This window comes from Adiantum capillus-veneris, chromosome 20, assembly GCF_014529385.1.
Source record: "Adiantum capillus-veneris isolate H3 chromosome 20, ASM1452938v2, whole genome shotgun sequence".
Lineage (NCBI taxonomy): Eukaryota > Viridiplantae > Streptophyta > Polypodiopsida > Polypodiales > Pteridaceae > Adiantum > Adiantum capillus-veneris.
In genome coordinates, this window is record NC_140950.1 from 94,071,319 (window position 1) to 94,090,587 (window position 19,269).

The window sequence follows — 19,269 nt, forward strand, 5'->3', positions numbered from 1 at the left end:
GGAATTACAAATCAGCAGCCAAGTATGGCGTTTCCAGGTCAAGATAATGGCGGCCAAGGAACACAGATGAACCCTAATAGTGTTCCCATGTTTCAGTCACTTCCATATGACAATTTAACGCCGCTGGAGAGGCCAACTCCGTACAAAGAGGGTGGCAAAGGTGTGTCATTCACGACCTTTACAGGGTTTGATGACAGGTCGAAGGCTCTCTCATTCCTCCAGCAGTTTGACAAGGCCTATGCAGGGGGAAACTTTACAGAGGCTTCAAAGGTCTGCAAGGCAGCCACTTTCTTGACAGGGAATGCGGGACAATGGTGGACAACTTTATTGCTTCAAGGGCAAGCTCCGTCCACATGGATTTACTTCAAGCAGATTTTTGCAGCAGCATGGTTATCTGATGACTTTGAAGCAGATGTCATGACAGAATGGCACCAGCTTAATGCTGCCACTTGCAAGAATCTGGATGACTACAATGTGAATTTTTGGAAAGCTAATCGAGATAGCAAACATTGGCAATGGTTTGCTCAAGGGAGAAGATTGTGAATTTAACACTGGCGTCAAGGCAGGATCAGGCAAGAAAAATTCAGCCAAGAAGCACGTTCCCAATGAGGCTCCTAAAGGGACTCAGGAGTCAGCCAACACAGGGAAAGATAAAGCTACGACTGAATCAGAAAAGGGACCAGCGAAGAAATGGAAAAGACGTTTTCCTCGTAAGTCAGAAGAGCAAAAGAAGGTCTTGAGGACAGAGAACAAATGCTTTATTTGTGAGCAGCCTGCCACATTGCTTACAATTGTCCTACAAAGAAAAGGCCAGCTGATTCTGATGACAAGGAAGACAAGAAAGGAAAGAAGCCCATGGCTGGTCTAGTGCCAGATATGGTGGGCGACAAGCCAAATTCAGATGCAAGTGAGCTTCTCAGAGCATGGGGAAAGGTCAGGGATCAAACAGTGCTTATCTTCTTTGATCCAGGTGCCAAAGCCAACTTCATTTCCCCAGAATTGGCTTCAAAGTTGGGAATCAGGCTTGAAGAGATGGGGTATACAGCAGAGGTAGGTTTGGCATGTCCTGGCCATACAGAGGCTGTGACACCCATCATTGGAAAGTTGCGTCTACATATCCAGTCCTATGTAGATGCTGAAGAATTTTACATCATGCCACTGGACGGATGTGATGTGTTGTTAGGTATTCCTTGGTTGTTTCGTGTACAGGGAATCATGGATGCCTACAACAAAAAGATCACTGTACAGAGCAGGGGAAAGACTCACATTCTGGATGTAAAGCTTAAAGGGGAGTCTATTCCCACTGTATCAGCTTCTGCTATTACTTCTGTAATGAAAAACCATCTTTCTGCGTACTTGGTTTTTGCAGGTGAAGTGTCAGATTGTGATGAATCAAATTTATCTATGCTAGATAAAAAAAGGTCAATGTTTTTACAACAGTACAGTGATTGTTTTTCCGATTCATTACCGTCTCAATTACTGCCAGAGAGACCCGAGGACCATGCGATAGATTTGGTGCCAGGCAGTAGCCCACCAAATAAGCCTCCGTACAGGGTTAGTGCGGCTCAGCAGAAAGAGATAATGGGCCAAGTACACGAGCTGTTAGAAAAGGGGCTGATTCAGCCCAGTTCATCTCCATTCTGCTCTCCAGTGTTCTTGGTGCAGAAAAAGGATGGCTCATGGCGTATGTGCATAGACTACCGTGCACTGAACAAGAATACCATCAAGAATAGGTTCCCTATACCTAGAATTGATGACATTATGGACAAATTAGAAGGAGCAGCTATGTTTAGCAGGATAGATCTAAAGAGTGGGTACCATCAGATCCGCATTAGATCAGAGGATGTGCACAAGACTTCTCTTAGAACGACGTTTGGCGTTTACGAATTTTTAGTGATGCCCTTTGGTCTCACAAATGCTCCTGCTACGTTCAATAGGATGATGGACATAATTTTCCGTCCACACCAACAGTTTGTTTGTACATTCTTTTATGACATGATAGTCTACTCAAAGAATGAAGAGGAGCATAGGCGTCACTTGGCCATTGTGTTCAAAGAGTTACGCAGTCATAGGTTGCTCATCAATGCAAAGAAAAGTGAATTTTTTCTGGAAGAGATTCATTTTCTCGGACACATTGTCTCAAAGGATGGTGTCAGAATGGATCCTGCAAAAGTTGAAGCGATCAAGTCATGGCCAAATTTAAAGACGGTGCACGATGTCCGAAGTTTCTTCGGACTATGCTCTTATTACAGAAGGTTTATCCGAAATTTCGCTGAGATTGCTTCACCATTACATGCTCTTCAAAAGAAGGCAGTCACCTTTATATGGACACAGAAAGAGATTTCAGCTTTTAATCTCTTAAAGGAAAAGATGACTTCAGATCCAGTCATTGTGTTGCCAGATCTTAGGAAGTCATTTGTGGTCCAGTGCGACGCCTGTGGTAGTAGCATTGGTGCAGTGCTAATGCAAGATGGCAGGGTAGTAGCCTATGAGATCAGAATTTTGCAAGGGCCAGAGATGACCATGCAGGTCTATGAGAAAGAGTTACTGGCTGTGATTCATGCGCTCTTAAGTTGGAAACACTACCTGCTAGGTGCAGATTTCGTTGTCCAATCGGACCATCAGACCTTGCCATACTTCTTGACACAGACAAAGTCATCTGAGAAGCATATGCGATGGGCAAATATCTTGTCCATGTTCCACTTTCAGATTGTGCATGTGGAAGGCAAGAAGAACGTTGTGGCTGATGCCTTGTCTAGGAAGCCACAAATTTCAGCTGTGTCAATTTCTTATCATCATGAACTTGATGATATGAGAGAACAGTATGAAAATGATGAAGATTTTGCAAGGGTCTTCGAGCAGCTAATGCAAGGACAACGTCATGAACACTATCTTCTCAAAGATGGGTTCATGATGATGCATGGCAGATTGTGTGTCACAAAGCCATTGCGACGCAAAGTTATGGAAGAGAGTCATGTCCCACCGTATGCAGGGCATCGTGGTATTGATGCTACAGTTAAAGCGGTTGAGACATTCTTCTATTGGCATACATTGAGAAGGGATGTAGATGCCTTTGTGCGATAATGCCTAATTTGCTAGAAGGTCAAGTTTGACAGGCAAAAGGCACCAGGGTTATTGCAACCACTACCTATTCCAGATAAACCATGGGAAAGTATTGCTATGGATTTTATCTTTGATCTTCCGAGAACGCAGACAGGAAACGATGGTATTTGGACGATTATTTGCAGATTCAGCAAACAGGCTCATTTTATTCTTGTCAGGAAGCCAGATCAGATGGCACGCTTGTTTATGAGAAATATTTTCAAGTATCATGGCATGCCACAGTCGATTGTTAGCGACCGTGATCCACGCATGACAAGTTTGTTCTGGAGAGCCTTGTTTGAGAATATGGGCACAACGCTCAAATTCTCTTCGTCATTTCATCCTCAAACAGATGGGCAGTCAGAAGAGGCAAATTCTACTGTCGTAGATTTGCTGAAGTGTTATGTGTTAGAGCATAAAGGAAAGTAGGAGCAGTATTTGCCATTGGTGGAGTATGCATACAATAATACAGTGCATTCATCAACTGGCAGATAAGTATGTTCAGGACATGGATGAAATGTACAAGAAGGTCAAAGTGGCCTTAGAAAGGACTCAGGCAAAGCAAAAGAAAGCAGCTGATCGTCAGCGTTGTGAAGTGGTATATTCACTTGGTGATTGGGTGCTTTTACGCTTTGAAAAGGCAAGGTTAAAGAAGATGAAGGGCAAGGAAAGACTGTTCCCAAAGCTTAGCATGCGTTACTATGGGCCTTTTCAAGTGTGCGACATAATCAGTGATGTTGCATATAGGCTGAAATTGCCTGACAGTTGGAAGATTCACAATGCGTTTCATGTGAGTCTTCTTAGACCCTATGGGGGTGATGTGCCAGAAGATATGCCGGCTGAAGATCATCCGGAAGTCGAGGAACTTGACGAGATCTTGATCCCCGAACAGATTTTGGCACACAAAGAAAGGAAAGTGAAAGGCAAGGTTGCTAGGCGTTACTTGGTAAAGTTCAGAAACTATCCACCAATGGATGCTAAGTGGATGGAAGAAGGTGAACTTGCAGAGTCACCAACTGTGTTATCACTTTACCTTGAAGCCTTCGATTTGCAACCTACCTTGACCCCTTGAGTTTCAAAGCTACATGGATTGTCAGTGTGACAATGGCTTCTGAAACAAATGATGTACATGGTATTTAAAGTGACCTCAAATCAAATACCTGTTACATGAATGTTAGAGCTGTATAGATATTGAGTTTGGCAATTGCTCTTATGGAATGTCCAAAAGTTTGATTAGTGCTATAGAAGTGAGTATTTCTTGTCAGTTTGTCAAGGATACAGTGATTGCTTCTATTAAAGAGTACATGTGTAACTGCATTCTTAAACTGTCGGTTTGGGTATGCTCGAAAGTGTTACGGGATCGAACGTTTACTATAAGACAGTGGCAAAATGTGCAGCTACCATTTTGTCATTCGAAAGTTAGTGACTCAAAGCAATGGCAGAGTGCGATCACACGCAGGCAATACATGAGTCGACGAGGTGTTGAATACACCAGGGTTGACAATGAGCATGTATGTGTCGTATATGTGTCGACACGTGTTGAATACATGAGTGTTGACAGTAAGCATGTACGACATAGATGCAAAGAGGACGTTTGAGATTTCAAGAGGGGGGTATGTCACCAGCATGTGACTACTATCTATCCTTTTTGTTGATTTCTTTCTTATTATCTATTTACTTTCACTTTTTGGAAACACCCCTCGGGAAATCTAACTGCCCTACATTGCATAGCTAGTGTGGAACTGTCCAGAGGGAGTCCAGGCCTGAGGGCAAGAGAGCACTAAGGTTGGACAAGGACTATGGTTAGCCAAGTGGGGTCATTGACTAGCCAAAGTGGAATCCTTTGCTACAGAGGCTACATTTGAGTTTTGGATGTGGCCGCAGTGTACAAAGAGGGTCGGATGACCTAGACAGATACAATGGCAGCATCTCCTAAAATTTAGGGAACTGCTATTTTGGGACTTGAAAATGTGTTGGCGTCATTACCTCCGGAATGACAAGGGGAACATTTTCTTACTCTGCCGTGAAGTCAACTAGGCAACCGGTTGGGAGATTTTTAGGCGGCAACCCCGAAACGGGAAAATGCTTGTAAATGTGCCAAGTGGCACATTCTGGTGCAGTTTCTAATGCAAGAGAGAGTTGGCGCTGAATTTGAAGGGAGGAGGGGCTGTTTTGCAGAAATTGTCACAGGTTAAGAGCTATGGAGTGCTTGCTTTCCCTCTTATGTACAGTGCGGTGCTAGGAGTGATGCCCTGCATGCTACGCACTGCCCTCTCTCTCCCCTTTGGGAGTATGTTATGCCCCTCTAGTGGGCTCTTCATTTGACCAATGTACAGTTGTGTGGGTTCATGCGCGATTGCCGAGGCAAGAGCCTCTTGCACAGGTACTGGATTAGCTAGCGGCTAATCCCCCCGCAGGTATAGGTGAATTTGGAGAGGTTTCATTCTAGAAATCTCGTCAGATTCAAAGGGCAAGTAGCCCTACAGGTGCGGGAGCTCGAGGACTTGCTACGGATGCGACCGGCACGCGAAACGGAGCCCGAAACAGTGAATTACAGCCTGCTGTGTATTTTTGCAGGTTTAGGGTTTTGGCCCTAAACGGACCCTAATACCCCCAGGAGGTTCGGGGACGCAAGGGGACCGCTGTACAGGTGATTTGGCGCATTTTCAGGGCTGAAAACAGATAATTCAGCGTGCTGCAGATTCTCGCCAGGTTTTGCAAAGTGCCCGTATGCGTCGGGAAAGTCAGTCAATGCGTGGGAATACTGACTGTGAAGGGTCCTAGTACAGTTATGTTGCCGAAATCAGGCCGGAACAGTTGAAATTCAGCCATGTTTGTGCGGGGCAGCTTGTAGGGATCCACAACATTTATTCCCTCTTTTGAACAATAAAGAAATACGGAAAGGGGCGCCTAAGTTAGGGGCCAATCTGGTGTCGGTCTTGTCATACAGGTGCATTCTAGCATCTGTATCCCATTCCCCTCTCTTGTGTCACTATAGCGCATGTATAATAGACGACTAATAATGGGTGAAAGCTAAATCAAGGTTTGAAGTAAAGTCTACCGCCCTTTTTGGATTGAACAGGCCGGTTTCATGTACTGCTGAATTTTATCTAAAATTTAGGGGCCTATTGAGGGGTCAGTGCCGTGTAGGAGAGGAACTTTGCCTCTCTGTTTACGTCCATCTTTTCTTTTTGTTGACGTCAGACCCTTGTTTTCGTGGCTACTTTAGCCATAGCTAAATTTTAGCTCTAGAGGATTGCATCTGGCAATTTGTGTCGTGGGGTGTATAAGCTCACTTTGTATGACAAGTGTGGGCAGAATTTTGCAAATGCAGTTGTGGATTCAAAGGCTGTTGTTTCAGATGCAAAACTTTGGCAATGCACATTTTGGGCATTTGAATTTTGTTAGTTTGTTGTGTTTGCAAAAATGTGATATAGTTGCTTCTTTGCCGCCTCTTGAAGCACCTGTGAAGCATGTTTGTGAAGACTGGATTTGGATAAGTGTAGCGTTCGAAGTTTCCAAAGGATGGTTTAGTTAGGGCTACATGCAGATTGCAACTTGTCCATAGTAATGTTTGTGGGTCTATGTAAACTCTGTCCTTAGTCAATTACCTATTACTTCAGGCATGCATGGGTGTATCTGCTTAAAGCTAAGTCCGAAGTGTTCATGTGCTTCAAGCCATTTGTGGCTATGGCTGAAAATGTCTCTAAATGTACTATGGACACCCTCCGTTCAAATCGAGAAGGGGAGTATATGTCTCATGAGTTTAATGCACTTCTGGCTAGTCATGGGATAAAACACCAATGTACAGTGCCATATACACCTCAACAAAATGGTGTTGCTAAAAGGAAAAACACGTCGCTAATGGAGAGGACACTTTGTATGGTCAAGAGTTAAGCTTTGCCACATTCAGTTTGGCTTGAGGCCATCATGTGTGCTACTTTTTTTTTCCGAGAAAAAGATCCTTCTATTAGTTAATGAAAGCTGCCCATAGGGCTACAACCACCTCTGCAAGAGAGGGCTACAACAAGCATGATGGGGAGACTCTCCCAATGAAAGAACAACATATATACAATGAGGCTAAATCAAGGGATGGGAGGAGGGAAAAGCCACACAGGTGGTCGGTAGTGCCATCTGAGCACACCCTGGACAATGGAATAGAAAGGCCCAGGGCGCCAGAGTCGAAGGAAAGCCTCGCGGCGCTCCCGCATGCGGTTGGAGCTGCCCTGTAGTCCCTCAAGCTGTCCTCAGAGAGTATGGATCAGCTCTAGCCAGAAGTCACGAACAGTCTCTGTTGGCGGCACAGAGCGGGCCTCAAAAATGCGGAAACAGCGGGCCCGCCAAATGAACCACAGTGTCAAGCCACTGATGAGCTCCCAACACTCCTCTGCCAAAAGGCTGCGAAGAACTCAACTGTGAGGCCCTCCTCCTGCCAATGACGTGCTGCAGCGGGGTGGGCCTCTCTCTGTGCTGCAAGTATATGATGTCCAAGCCGAACAGTGTACTGAAAGAAGGGGACTCGTGGGTGCTCTGCAGAAGAGAAGGGGTCCCTCCATAGCCACTCACCAGGATCCCACTGTACTCGTGCTAGTGGACAACACTCCCAAGCCCATAGCCTCGAGTGTCGAGTCTCAAGAGCTGCTGGGTCAGGGTCAATGAGGCAAGTCCTCCCACAAATGCCCACAATTCGGATCCTCTGAAAACAGCACTCTGCTACCTGCGGGGCCTCTACTGCAACTCGCTGTAATCATCCCCCACCCTGAAGCTCAAAGAAAAGGGCTTGGACAGTCTCTGAGCACGCCCTGACTGAAATGAGAACCTCTTGTCCTGTGAAGGCTCCCATCCACCGTGGTGCTATTGGCTCGAGAGGCGTGAGCCACTCAGTTGGAATTGACTCTGAGATGTCCTGATACATGCTCTGCACCCCTCTCATGCCTTGCAACTGGAAACCCTGCACCTCCTCTGACAAACCTGTGAACTCTAGCCAGTCACCTAGAGAGCGCGCTGGACTTGCTGCAATGGGGCCTCTCTGAGTGCTAACCATGGGGTTCCAGACGAGGGGCTGCCGTAGGCGCTCCTCCGTGCACATCTGCTGTCGCTGCTCCAGGCCACGCCGCAAGAGCTCCCAAGAACGAAGCAAACTCATAGCGAAACGGTCCTCCAGTCTCCTTCTCAAACCAACTCGACGCATCTGGTCGAAGGTTGCCAAGGGCCTCCTGACCGAGGCACCCTGGCACGAAGCCTCTGCAACAAGAACTCCTTCCAGGGCTCCTACCTGGAAGAAGTCCTCTGACTATGAACTTCCCTAGAAGGGCTTTGCTCTGCTGTGCTGGATCAATGATCCCAAGCCCTCCCTAAGAACAAGGAAGCGTGATGACCGACCAAGCCACCTTGGCTCGGGCCATCTGAGTGTCACGTCCTGACCAGAGGAAGTTCCTGATCAGCCTCTCTACCTGGCTGATACAAGAACTCGAGAAGATCCAATTGGAAGTGATGTACCACATAGTCGCCAACAGCACCTGGTTGGCAACTACTACTCTGCCAGCCAGCGAAAGTCGTGCTGAGCTCCAATGTAACAGCTTTCTCCTGATGGATAGGAGAAGAGGAGCAATCTGCTGCTCGGGAGACAAGTCCAAACCAACCTGACAACCCAAGTACCGAATTGCAGTCCTTGGGGGAATCCACCTGAAACCCTCTCTTGGCATCCAATCTGGCACAGGAGCACTACCAACCGAGAAAGCCACTATCTTTCTCCAGTTGATCTGTGCGCCCGATGCACAGCAGAAGGTCTCCAAAGCCTGCTCACATCTGTGAAGATTGGCATCCTGGCCATCTAAGTACAAGGCTGAGTCATCGGCAAACTCAACATCCAGTAGCTCCTCTCCCGGAATAGGGAGTGCTAAGCCCTGAAGACCAACCTGCTGTGACACCAAAAATCTGCTCATCGCCTCCGCATAGAACAGAAAGAGAAAGGGGGCAAGAGGACAACCTTGTCTGACCGAACGTGTGAGCATAAAGCGCTCACCTCTCCCCCCTGCCAAAAGCACCTGACTGTGAGCCTGTCTGTACAAAGCTGACACCCCTCTGATCCAAGCATCTGAGAAGCCCATCCTGCTGAGAGTGCCCTCTAGAAAGTCCCAGTCAACTCGGTCGTATGCCTTCTCAAAATCGAGAAGAAGAATCACAAGCTCCTCACCACGGAGCCGTACCAGGGCAGAGGCCTCCCAGAAAGTAAAGATGTTGTCAAGGATACTGCGTTCCTTGACGAAACCTGTCTGAGTCCCATGTATAAGGCTCTCTAAAAGTGGCTGAATCCTCAAACTCAGAGCCTTGGCAAGAATTTTGTAGGCTGAGCATCTACCCTAGCGTTTTTTGCATCAGTAGACCAGCCCTCGTGGTTTTGTTCAGCAAATCAGCCGGCGTCATCACGACAGAGCGGATCAGCCTAGCGTTTTTCATTTGCAGAACAACTGGCATCAGCAGGACCAATTTCAGCCCTAGCGTTTTTGGGACAACAGAGCACCTAGTTTTTTGCAGTTCCTCCGCGACGGAATCAGCAGAAGCATCAGCGTTTTCAGTTTTCAGTTTTAAGCCTTTAGCACTCGCAGAAGAACCCCCGAACCTCGCAGATCTCACCTTCCCGCAGCAGATCCTCGCCACACAGTCAGATTCCACAAGGTTTACAGATTCAGCCCAAAAAACGCAGATTTCAGCATCTGCGTTTTTAGCGCGTCGTCGTCGTATCGTTGCCGTCGACATCGTCATCGACATAAGAGTCAGAATGGAGCATAAAAAGATTTGCATATTTCAGCCCTTAGCGTTTTCAGTTTTCAGCTCGTCTCGTCGTCGTCCTCATCGTCGTCGACATCGTCGGCAAGTCCGAGCATTGTAGAGATTTGTGCAATCATAAGTAGACCGCTCTCGCCATAGAGAGTGGGGCCTTCGGAGGAGGGTTTTACAACGTCTCTAGTGTCGTATTTCTCTTCTCTCTCTATCTCTCAGTCTCATGCACTTCCATTCACAGTGTCCATTCACTCTGTTTGTGTCCATTGCACTATCTCATTAAGAACGGAAGGCTCTCCCTTCCATAAGAAAAAGGAACCTTGAGCACATTTCGGAGCACTCATCTTGAGCAAAGTTCAAACATTCATTCCGCTACACCTTACATTGGTATCGAAGCTTTGGCACTGTTCTGTATCACTCAAGGAAAGAACCACATAATTTTTTTTTGCTTGTTGCGGTCGCACGAACCCAAGTTCGCTTGGGCGTGTCGATTCCTAATCGTGTTTTTGAAGAGTGATAGGAATCCAAGGAAAAAAGGGCTTGTCCAGTCTCCCCTTGTGCCTCTTTTCACTCATTGAGAGCGGATCGTGCACTTAGCGGTCGGCCAATCGATGTGAGGTGGGAAAAAGAAACCTTGGTGTGAGCAAAAGGCCGCCAAGGGGTGCGCCCGCGGAAAAGAGTAGAACGTTGGTGAAGAGAAGATCCTTCTGAAACACAGATTGCAAGCGAAAGAAGAACCTCAAGAACTTCAAGAACCCAAGACCCTCAAGAACCAAGAACCCAAGACCCACAAGAACCAAAGTTCCTCGTGCACTTAAGAACCAAAGATCACAGTGCATGGTGATCACCCAAAGCGGAATGGATACTTGGCATGGAGGTGATGGGCATGAAAGTAGTGAAGAAGAATTTCCTCACCATGGAGGTTTTCTTGACCCTCCCCCCACGCCATCCACGGCCGGGATTGCACAAAATTTTGTGGAGGCGATGGTCAAGTCGATGTTGGAGATGATGACACAACAGCATGAAACGACTCGCGTTGCGATGTCACAACTAGAAAGAAAAGCAGAACAACAAGAAGCGACTCGCATTGCTTTGGAACGCGAGCGCGATGCACGAAAAGAAAGAAAAGCACAAAGAAAGGAGGAAGCCGAAGCAAGACCAGCGGCCTTGGAGGCCGATCGTGAGGTTCAAAGAGACTAACGCACTCAAGAATTGGTTTGACAGGTTCTTGCCTCGAAGTCCGAACCAGCCAAAGATGTTGGTAGTTCCTCAAGCGGCGCAAGCTGTGATTCGGACTCCAACAACCCAGTCACAGAGAAGTTGACTTTCAATAAGTTTGATGATAAGATGGATGCTACGGTTATTCATTCTTGGTTGCATCAATTTAATGCTTATTTTGCGACAACTAAGAAGACAAGAAAAAGCAAGGTTTTGAGGAGAGCTATGTACCTTGCCGATGATGCCATCAATTGGTACCACGCATGGCAAGAGGCACAGTAGGCCGCACACCTAGAGGAAGCCGACGAATTCATGCGCCTTTCCTTCAATTGGGCTGATTTCCAAGACAAGCTCAAGGCGCGGTTTATGCCACCTCAGTACCTCGCACGATTGAAGGACGATTGGCGCGCTCTCAAGCAAAATGGTATGCCAGTTATGTCTTTCTCTAATCGTGTTTTGCAGCTAGGTACCCAATTACGCAAGTCGGATGATGAGCGCAAAGAGGCATTCCTTTATGGATTGGACGAGTATATCAAGTACGATGTCGAGGTGCTCGATCCAATCGATCTCAACAAGGCGGTAGCGATTGCTCTCGCACAGGACATGAAACACAACAAGGGAAAGCCTAAGGAGACCAAGACTTCGACAAGTACCTCCCAGACTTCTGAGAACCCTTAGAATGATAAGGACGGTAAGAATGGTAAGAACGGTAACTCTTCTAACCAATCTTCCAACAGTCTCTCAGAAAAGAACTCTTCCAATGAACCTAAGGGTAAAGCTAACACAATTGCTAAACCTAAGTCCACTCCAGATGAAAAGGTAGCACAAGGAATTTTAGGAGGATACATCACGTCGAAAGAGCAAAGCACTTATTCTAAGTTAGGTGCAGCGGAATGAATGTTTGCGCTTTGCTCAAGATGAGTGCTCCGAATTGTGCTCAAGGTTCCTTTTAGTTCTTATGGAAGGGAGAGCCTTCCGTTCTTAAAGGAAAGTGCTATGATTACAGACAAAGTGAATGGACAATGTGCATGCAAGTGTATGAGACTGAGAGATAGAGAGAGAAGAGAGATACGACACCAGAGACGTTGTAAAACCCTCCTCCGAAGGCCCCACTCTCGTCGGCGAGAGTGGTCTACTTATTGATTGCACAAAGTGGTACAATGACGATGCAATGGACTGATGCAACCTGTGACTATGTCGGTGACAACGACGACGGTGATGACGACGACGACTTTAGGGCTGAAATCTGTGTCTTCTTTCTGCTGAATTTCGGGGCTGTTTTGGTGGCTGAAAATGACTGTTTTGGCTGCGTTTTTAATGGCTGAAAAAGAGGTTCTTCTGCAACCAACTAGGGTTGAATCTGCTAATGTGGGGGATGCTGAAAACGCTGAGCTTTCTGCTGCGGAATGGGCTGAAAACCAAAATGCTGGCAGATCTGGGAGTTTCTAGCAAAAACGCTAGGCAATTTGGAACTACTGCTGAAATCCAAAAACTCTATGGATCTGGTGATGACGGCGATGATGCAAGCTGAGAACGCCAAGGCTTGGTGCTTGATGCGGTGGAAAACTGCTAGGGACAGAAAACGCTAGGCTGAATGCTAACGTTAGTGAAAAACGCTGGCCTTTCTTCGATGCTACAAACTGGAAAACGCTGGGCTGAGTATGGCGAGGATGGAGACCAAAAACGCCAAGGGTACTGATGGGGGTTCCTGTTCAGAAGGTGGCTGTTGAGCGGGAAGCTTCTGCTGCCTCTTCTGCGATTTAGTGCTAACTTGGGTCTGCTTATATATTAACTTAGCAAAATTGCCCTACCTACTTTTGTTGGAAAGTCACTTAAAAATAATAAGTGAAAAATAGCAAAAATAGGGAAAATAGGCTAAATGCACTGGAAAATTCCCCTGACTGAATCTGATGGATTCTGAAGGGAATACTAATGATCATGCTGTGTGCAACTAGAGGATTTGCATCTACACTAAGTGACTGGGCATGCACGGTCTACGAATAGACTCACAAAAGTGCCAGATCACTGCTAAATCTAGACTGACTGTCACAAAGTGATGACGTGGCGGACAACAAAAACCCTAATTTCTGCCAAAAACCCTAAAATTCCTGCAAACCCTAATCTCTGCCAGAAACCCTGATTTTCGGAAATCGCGGAGGCTATTAAATTTTTTTATTTTTTATTTGATAATGATGAGTGACGCAAATATTGCTTTTTCTCTACAATATGAGAAAGAGAGAGAATGCTTTTGCTTTCAAGTTTTGACTCTCTGTGGGAGAGAGAGCAATTGCTTTTGATTTGAAGCTTTTGGGGCTCTGCTTTTGGGCATCCCTTGTAACCTTTAAATTAGTGGTGAGGGCCTCACTTCTCAGAGCATCTGGACGCAGAGTCTGAGAGTGAAACCCTAACCGCTCTCTTGTACTTTGATGATTGATTAATACAAAAAGAAATACCGAAAGGGGCACCAGTCTTTGGGGCCAATATCTCTAGGCACGGAACTCCGCCGGGCCAGTGCAAATCTATTGTGATCTGTGAATTGTTTTGAATTGGTTATTTGGTGCTGTCGCGGTTGATTCTTGACTTGGAGTGTCCAAGTCTGTTACAGTGGTATCAGAGCACGGCCGATTTCTCTTCTACGGGAAATTCGATCCCCGAATTTTTTCCGCGGCACCTATGGCTTCAAGAATGATCGGTCGACTCCCTCTGCATCTGGAGATGCGGGCTGGGATCACAACGAAGATTCTCGCAGAGAGTATGGCCCGCCTTGGCCTACTTAGGCGGAGCGACGAGAGATAGAGCGTCGCCAGTTGTGATGCAACAAAGATGATGCTCAATTTTGCCAAGGACCCGAAGATGGCAAAATATATGAACCAGACCTCTTTGGAAGAGGTACAGATGGAGTGGCAGAGAACCACAACACCACTCCCGAAATCTGCTTTCAAGAAACCTTCTGATCCCAAACAATATTCAGAGAAGGAACTAGAAGAGGTGGTTGATGCACGGATTGCTCAGCTTTTTGACACACAGAAGAAAGCCAAAAAGCACGGCAAGAAGAAGAAGAAAGGCAATGACTTCCCGGGATATTTGGGTCGTCGGTTGACATTTGACAAGGCAAAGAAACTGAAGAAGCGTGTTCGATTTGAAGGAGTACCCAGTTCTTCTTCTTCTTCTTCTTCTAATAGTTCTTCTAACTCCTCGGATTCGAGCGAAGAAGACAGAAAAGGTAAAAAGCGAAGCAAGAAACAAAGCTTCGGAAAGGGCAAGAAAAAGGCAAAGAAGGCTACATCTCGCCCAGAGACTGACAGTCCTACTGAGGACTCTTCTACATACAGCTCAAATTCCGATGACGGAAAGTTTTATGCGAACAAGAAGAATTTTTACAAAGCCAACCAGTATGACTTTCTCGAAGATAAAAGCAAGAAAGTCCGAGAGTTTAAGGAAGGTGGCCACTCGATCAAGTTTGATACTTTTCAGGATACCCAGATGCTTCGAAGGCTTTGTCTTTTATACAGCAGTTTGACATCGCTTTCGCGGGAGGACGCTATTCAGAGCACTCCAAGATTCGGAGAGCTACCTCTTACCTTAAGGGGAATGCTCGTACTTGGTGGTCCACGCTTCTTTTAAACAGGAGTGCGCCAATTAAATGACTGAAATTTGAAAAGCTTTTTGTTTCTTCTTGGTTGACGCAAGAATATGAACGAGATATATGAGCTGCTTGGAACCATCTTCGGATGACCAAGAAAGATACAATCAATGCTTATTGTGAAAGATTTTGGAGCTCTTTTCTACCCGCCTCTTCATTCAAGAAGATCTCGTTCAGAGAACAGATTGAGCGGTTTACCTTGGGTCTACCTACAGAGATCTGAGATCACTGCTTGGAACAGAAGTCAACTTCTATTCAGGAGTTGATGAGTCATGCGAAGCGGGGCTTTGCCATTCATTCTGGCAGTCTGACCTACCTCACAGATGAGGCCATGACACAACGAGCCGAACAGACTTCTGGGAATGAAAGTAGAAAGAAAAAGAGCAACCTAGAGAAAAAAAGATGCACGACCCAAGCTTACTCCTCAGGAGAGAGCTCGCTTCATCCGAGAGGGGAAGTGCTTTGGATGCAGGGAACATGGACATATCTCCGCGAAGTGCCCTACAAAGGCACAGAAGGAACATAATCATAAAGATGACCACAGGTCTGAGAGTTTGAGAGCAACTGAGGAATGTGGCAGAAAAGGCAGATAGAAAAGCAGAACTGGTACCACATGGCGTGGGACCTGTACCGAATCTAATGAATGAAAGTACAAACTTTGCTGCTTTTGGGGCAAAGTGAAGGATCAGCAAGCTTTTTTGAAGGAGCCAAGGCCAACTTCTTTTCACTTGGAATTGGCGGCTCGATTTGGAAATTACGCCCAACAGACTGACGCCATAGGCGGAGGTAGTTCGACTGGCACCCGGATGGGATGTTGCCATTACACCGAGCATTGGCAAACTTTGTTTGCAATGACAGGGGTGTTCAGGGCACGCGAATGACGTTCTACTCGGGATCCCTTGGTACCACAAGAACTACGCTGTGGTTGACTACCGGGCCGAGAAAGCGACTTTGATAAATGAAGGGCTTAGAGATTGTACTTGATGAACTACAGTTTCTTACTCATTCTTTTGGGAGAGAATTGAACGCTAGATAAAGTTTGAATATGTTTTGACGTGATCAAAACAACGCCAAGATTTTTCTCCACACTCATGTCGATTGCTTTTCAGAGGGCCTGAAGATCAAACCATTGATCTGATACCTGGAAGCACGCCACTGAATCGGCCACCTTACTGTGTGAGCCGAGTACAGAATGAAAAGATTATGAACCCAGTGAAAGACCTCTTGGAAAAGGGTCCTATCCAGCATAGTACTTTACCGTATTGCTCTCCAGTGTTGTTGGTTTTGAAGAAAGACGGATCTTGGAGAATGTGCATCGATTATAGCGCTCTCAAGAAAATCAGCATCAAGAACAGATTTCCGATTCCTAGGATCGATGATATACTCGACAGGTTACAGGGATCCTCGTGCTTTAGCAGGATTGACTTGAAGAGTGGATATCATCAGATCAGGATAGCGCCAGGAGATGTCTACAAGACAGCTTTTCGGACGACTCTTGGGTTATTTGAGTTTTTGGTGATGCCCAATGCTCCTGCGACATTTAACCGGGTGGTGGACATGATTTTTTGAGAGTACAGGCTATTTGTTGGCACTTTCTTTGATGACATCATTGTTTTCTCCAAGAATGAGGTAGAACACAGAGAGCATCTGCTTCAAGTCTTTCAGGCATTACGAGATCACACGTTAGTGATTAATGCAAAGAAAAGTGAATATTTCCTACCAGAGATACACTTTTTGGGACACATTGTGTCAGCAGCAGGAGTGCAAATGGACCCGGCCAAGATAGAGACTATCCGTGATTGGCCCGATTTGAGGAATGTCCATGAAGTTAGAAGCTTCTTGGGACTGTGTTCGTACTACAGGCGGTTCATACGAAAGTTTGCAGAGGTTGCTTCCCCTTTGCATACCTTGACACAGAAAGGAGTACCTTTTTCGTGGGGACCCACAGAGGTGATTGCCTTTCGGACATTGAAAGAGAAATTGACTACGGGACCTATTTTGACTTTGCCGGAGTTGCAGAAGTCATTCAAAGTATATTGTGATGCTTGTGGTCGTAGTTTGGGTGCGGTCTTGATGCAAGAGGCCATGTCATAGCTTACGAGAGCCGTTTGTTCTCTAGGCCGAAGATGACAGCACAAATTTATGAGAAAGAGCTTTTGGCGGTTGTCCATGCTCTTACTTAGTGGCGGCATTACCTACTCGGAGCGGATTTTACTGTTTTGACAGACCATCAGAGTTAGCGCTACTTCTTGTCACAGAAGCAGCTTTCGGAAAAGCAGATGCGGTGAGCGAACATCTTGTCACAGTTCCACTTCCAGATTGTCCATGTGCAGGGACAGAAGAATGTGGTGGCAGATGCTTTGTCTCGGAAACCGTTGGTTCTGGCTATTTCCGCGATACATCATAGGAGCTTTGAGGATATGGTCGATCAGTATGCCACAGATACAGATTTTGCAGATATTTTCACACGGATACGGGATGGGGAGACAGTAGTTGGATACTCCCTTCGGGAAGGCTACTTGATGAAAAAGACTATGTTGTGCGTTACACAGCCGTTGAGGGATAAGGTTATGACTGAATGCCACTGTCCACCTTTTACGGGTCACCGCGGCATTGCTACCACCATGAAGGGGGTAGAGAGATACTTCTCTGAGCCGAGACTCAAAAAGGATGTGGAAAAGTTTGTGCGCAGTTGCTTGGTATGCCAGAAGGTCAAGTTTGACAGGCATAAGGCACAGGGATTGTTATAGCCTTTACCCATACCCACCCACCCCTGGGAAAGTATTGAAATGGATTTCATTTTTGATCTCCCAATTACACAGAATGATCACGATGATTTTCCGATTACATGGCACCTCTGAGACGATTGTCTCCGACAGAGACCCCAGATTTATGAGTTTGTTTTGGAAGGCAATTTGGGAGAACATTGGCACGCGGTTGCAGTTCTCGTCATCGTTCCACTTGCAGACTGACGGGCCATTTGAGATTGCCAATTCAGTGATTTTAGATTTATTGAAGTCTTGTATCTCGGATCAGAAGACTCAATGGGAAAAGAACTTACCTTTGGTGGAATTTGCCTATAGTAACACGATACACTCTTCGACGGGGAAGACGCCATGTGAGATTGTTGAAAGTGCTGCGAAGGTTCCATCCTTCCTGAGCACGAAAGATTAGATATTTGAAGCGGATGAATATTCGCGAGATTTGGATACGGCTTTTGCCAAGGTTCGCGAGACTTTGCAGAGTCTCAAGAACGACAGAAAAAGGCAGCGGATCGCCATCGTCGCGACTTGAAATTGAAGGAGGATGATTGGGTGCTCTTACTTTTGAGAAGGCACGCCTACGAAAGAAAAAGGGAAAGGAGAGGCTTTTTCCAAAGCTTAGTATGCGATACTACGGACCTTTCCAGATCACTGACAAGATAAATGATGTCTCCTTCCGATTGAAACTGCCAGATACTAGGAGGATTCATAATGCATTGCATGTGAGTCTCTTGAACCCTGTTAAGGGTGATGTGCCTGATGAAAGGGAGCCTGATGAGCAACCCGAAGTGGAAGAAAACGAGGAGATCCTTGTTCCTGAACAGATTTTGGCACATAATGATACGAAGAAAGGTAAAGTCCGAAGGCGGTTCTTGGTTAAATTCAAGAACTTTCATGCATTTGATGCGAAGTGGATGGAGGAGGAGAACCTAGCAGATACTCCTTGGATTGTGAAACTTTACCTCGATGTTTTGGTTTAGCATAGTCTACTCTAAACGGAACCCAGAAACTCAGCTTGGCCGAAGATTTGGTGCAGTGGGATGCACAAAAGGGGAGTTACTCCGCTCCTTTGTCAACAGATGCCTCGATTTTGATACTTAAGTCATTGATGTCTCTTTGAGCTTCAGGGATACTGATAGCTGACAATATTCTGCTGGATGACTTTATGAAATAGAATTCCTGATTATGATACTTATTTGTTCTTGACTTCTTGTGAGTGCAGGAACTGATAGACGAAATGACTGCAGCATTTTGGTCTGATTGATCTCGAATAGACATGGTTGCAATAGGGGTTAGTCAATCGGACATCGATGAGGTCCCCATTGGACCTAGATGTGATTGCTAGCTACATTGCCGATAAATCATGGTCTAAGATCCGAATGAATGTTGAATGTCATGTGATGTCCTGTGATGTCTGGTGATGTCCTGGGATGTCGTGTGATGTGACTGTCGATTCTGTACATGTGCTAGATGTGTGTTCCTAGTACGTAGGTACTAACAGTCAGTGTCTGCTAAGACGGTTTATGGCTTTTGTCGGTTTTGAAGGCGTAATCGCGGTCGATTACAATGCTTTCAAGAGGGGGGTATGTCACAAAGTGATGACGTGGCGGACAACAGAAACCCTAAAATTCTTGCAAACCCTAATCTCTGCCAAAAACCCCGATTTCCAGAAATCGCGGAGGCTATTAAAATTTTTTATTTTTTATTTTGAAAATGATGAGCGACGCAAATATTGCTTTTTCTCTACAATATGAGAAAGAG

At 46.0% G+C, this 19,269-nt stretch overlaps 1 protein-coding gene across 3 annotated transcripts in view; it reads left to right on the plus strand.

Moving 5' to 3' along the window:
* The window catches only part of ERS (glutamate tRNA synthetase), a 79,463-nt gene that overhangs the window by 50,324 nt on the left and 9,870 nt on the right, over positions 1 to 19,269 (plus strand). The window lies entirely within an intron of this gene.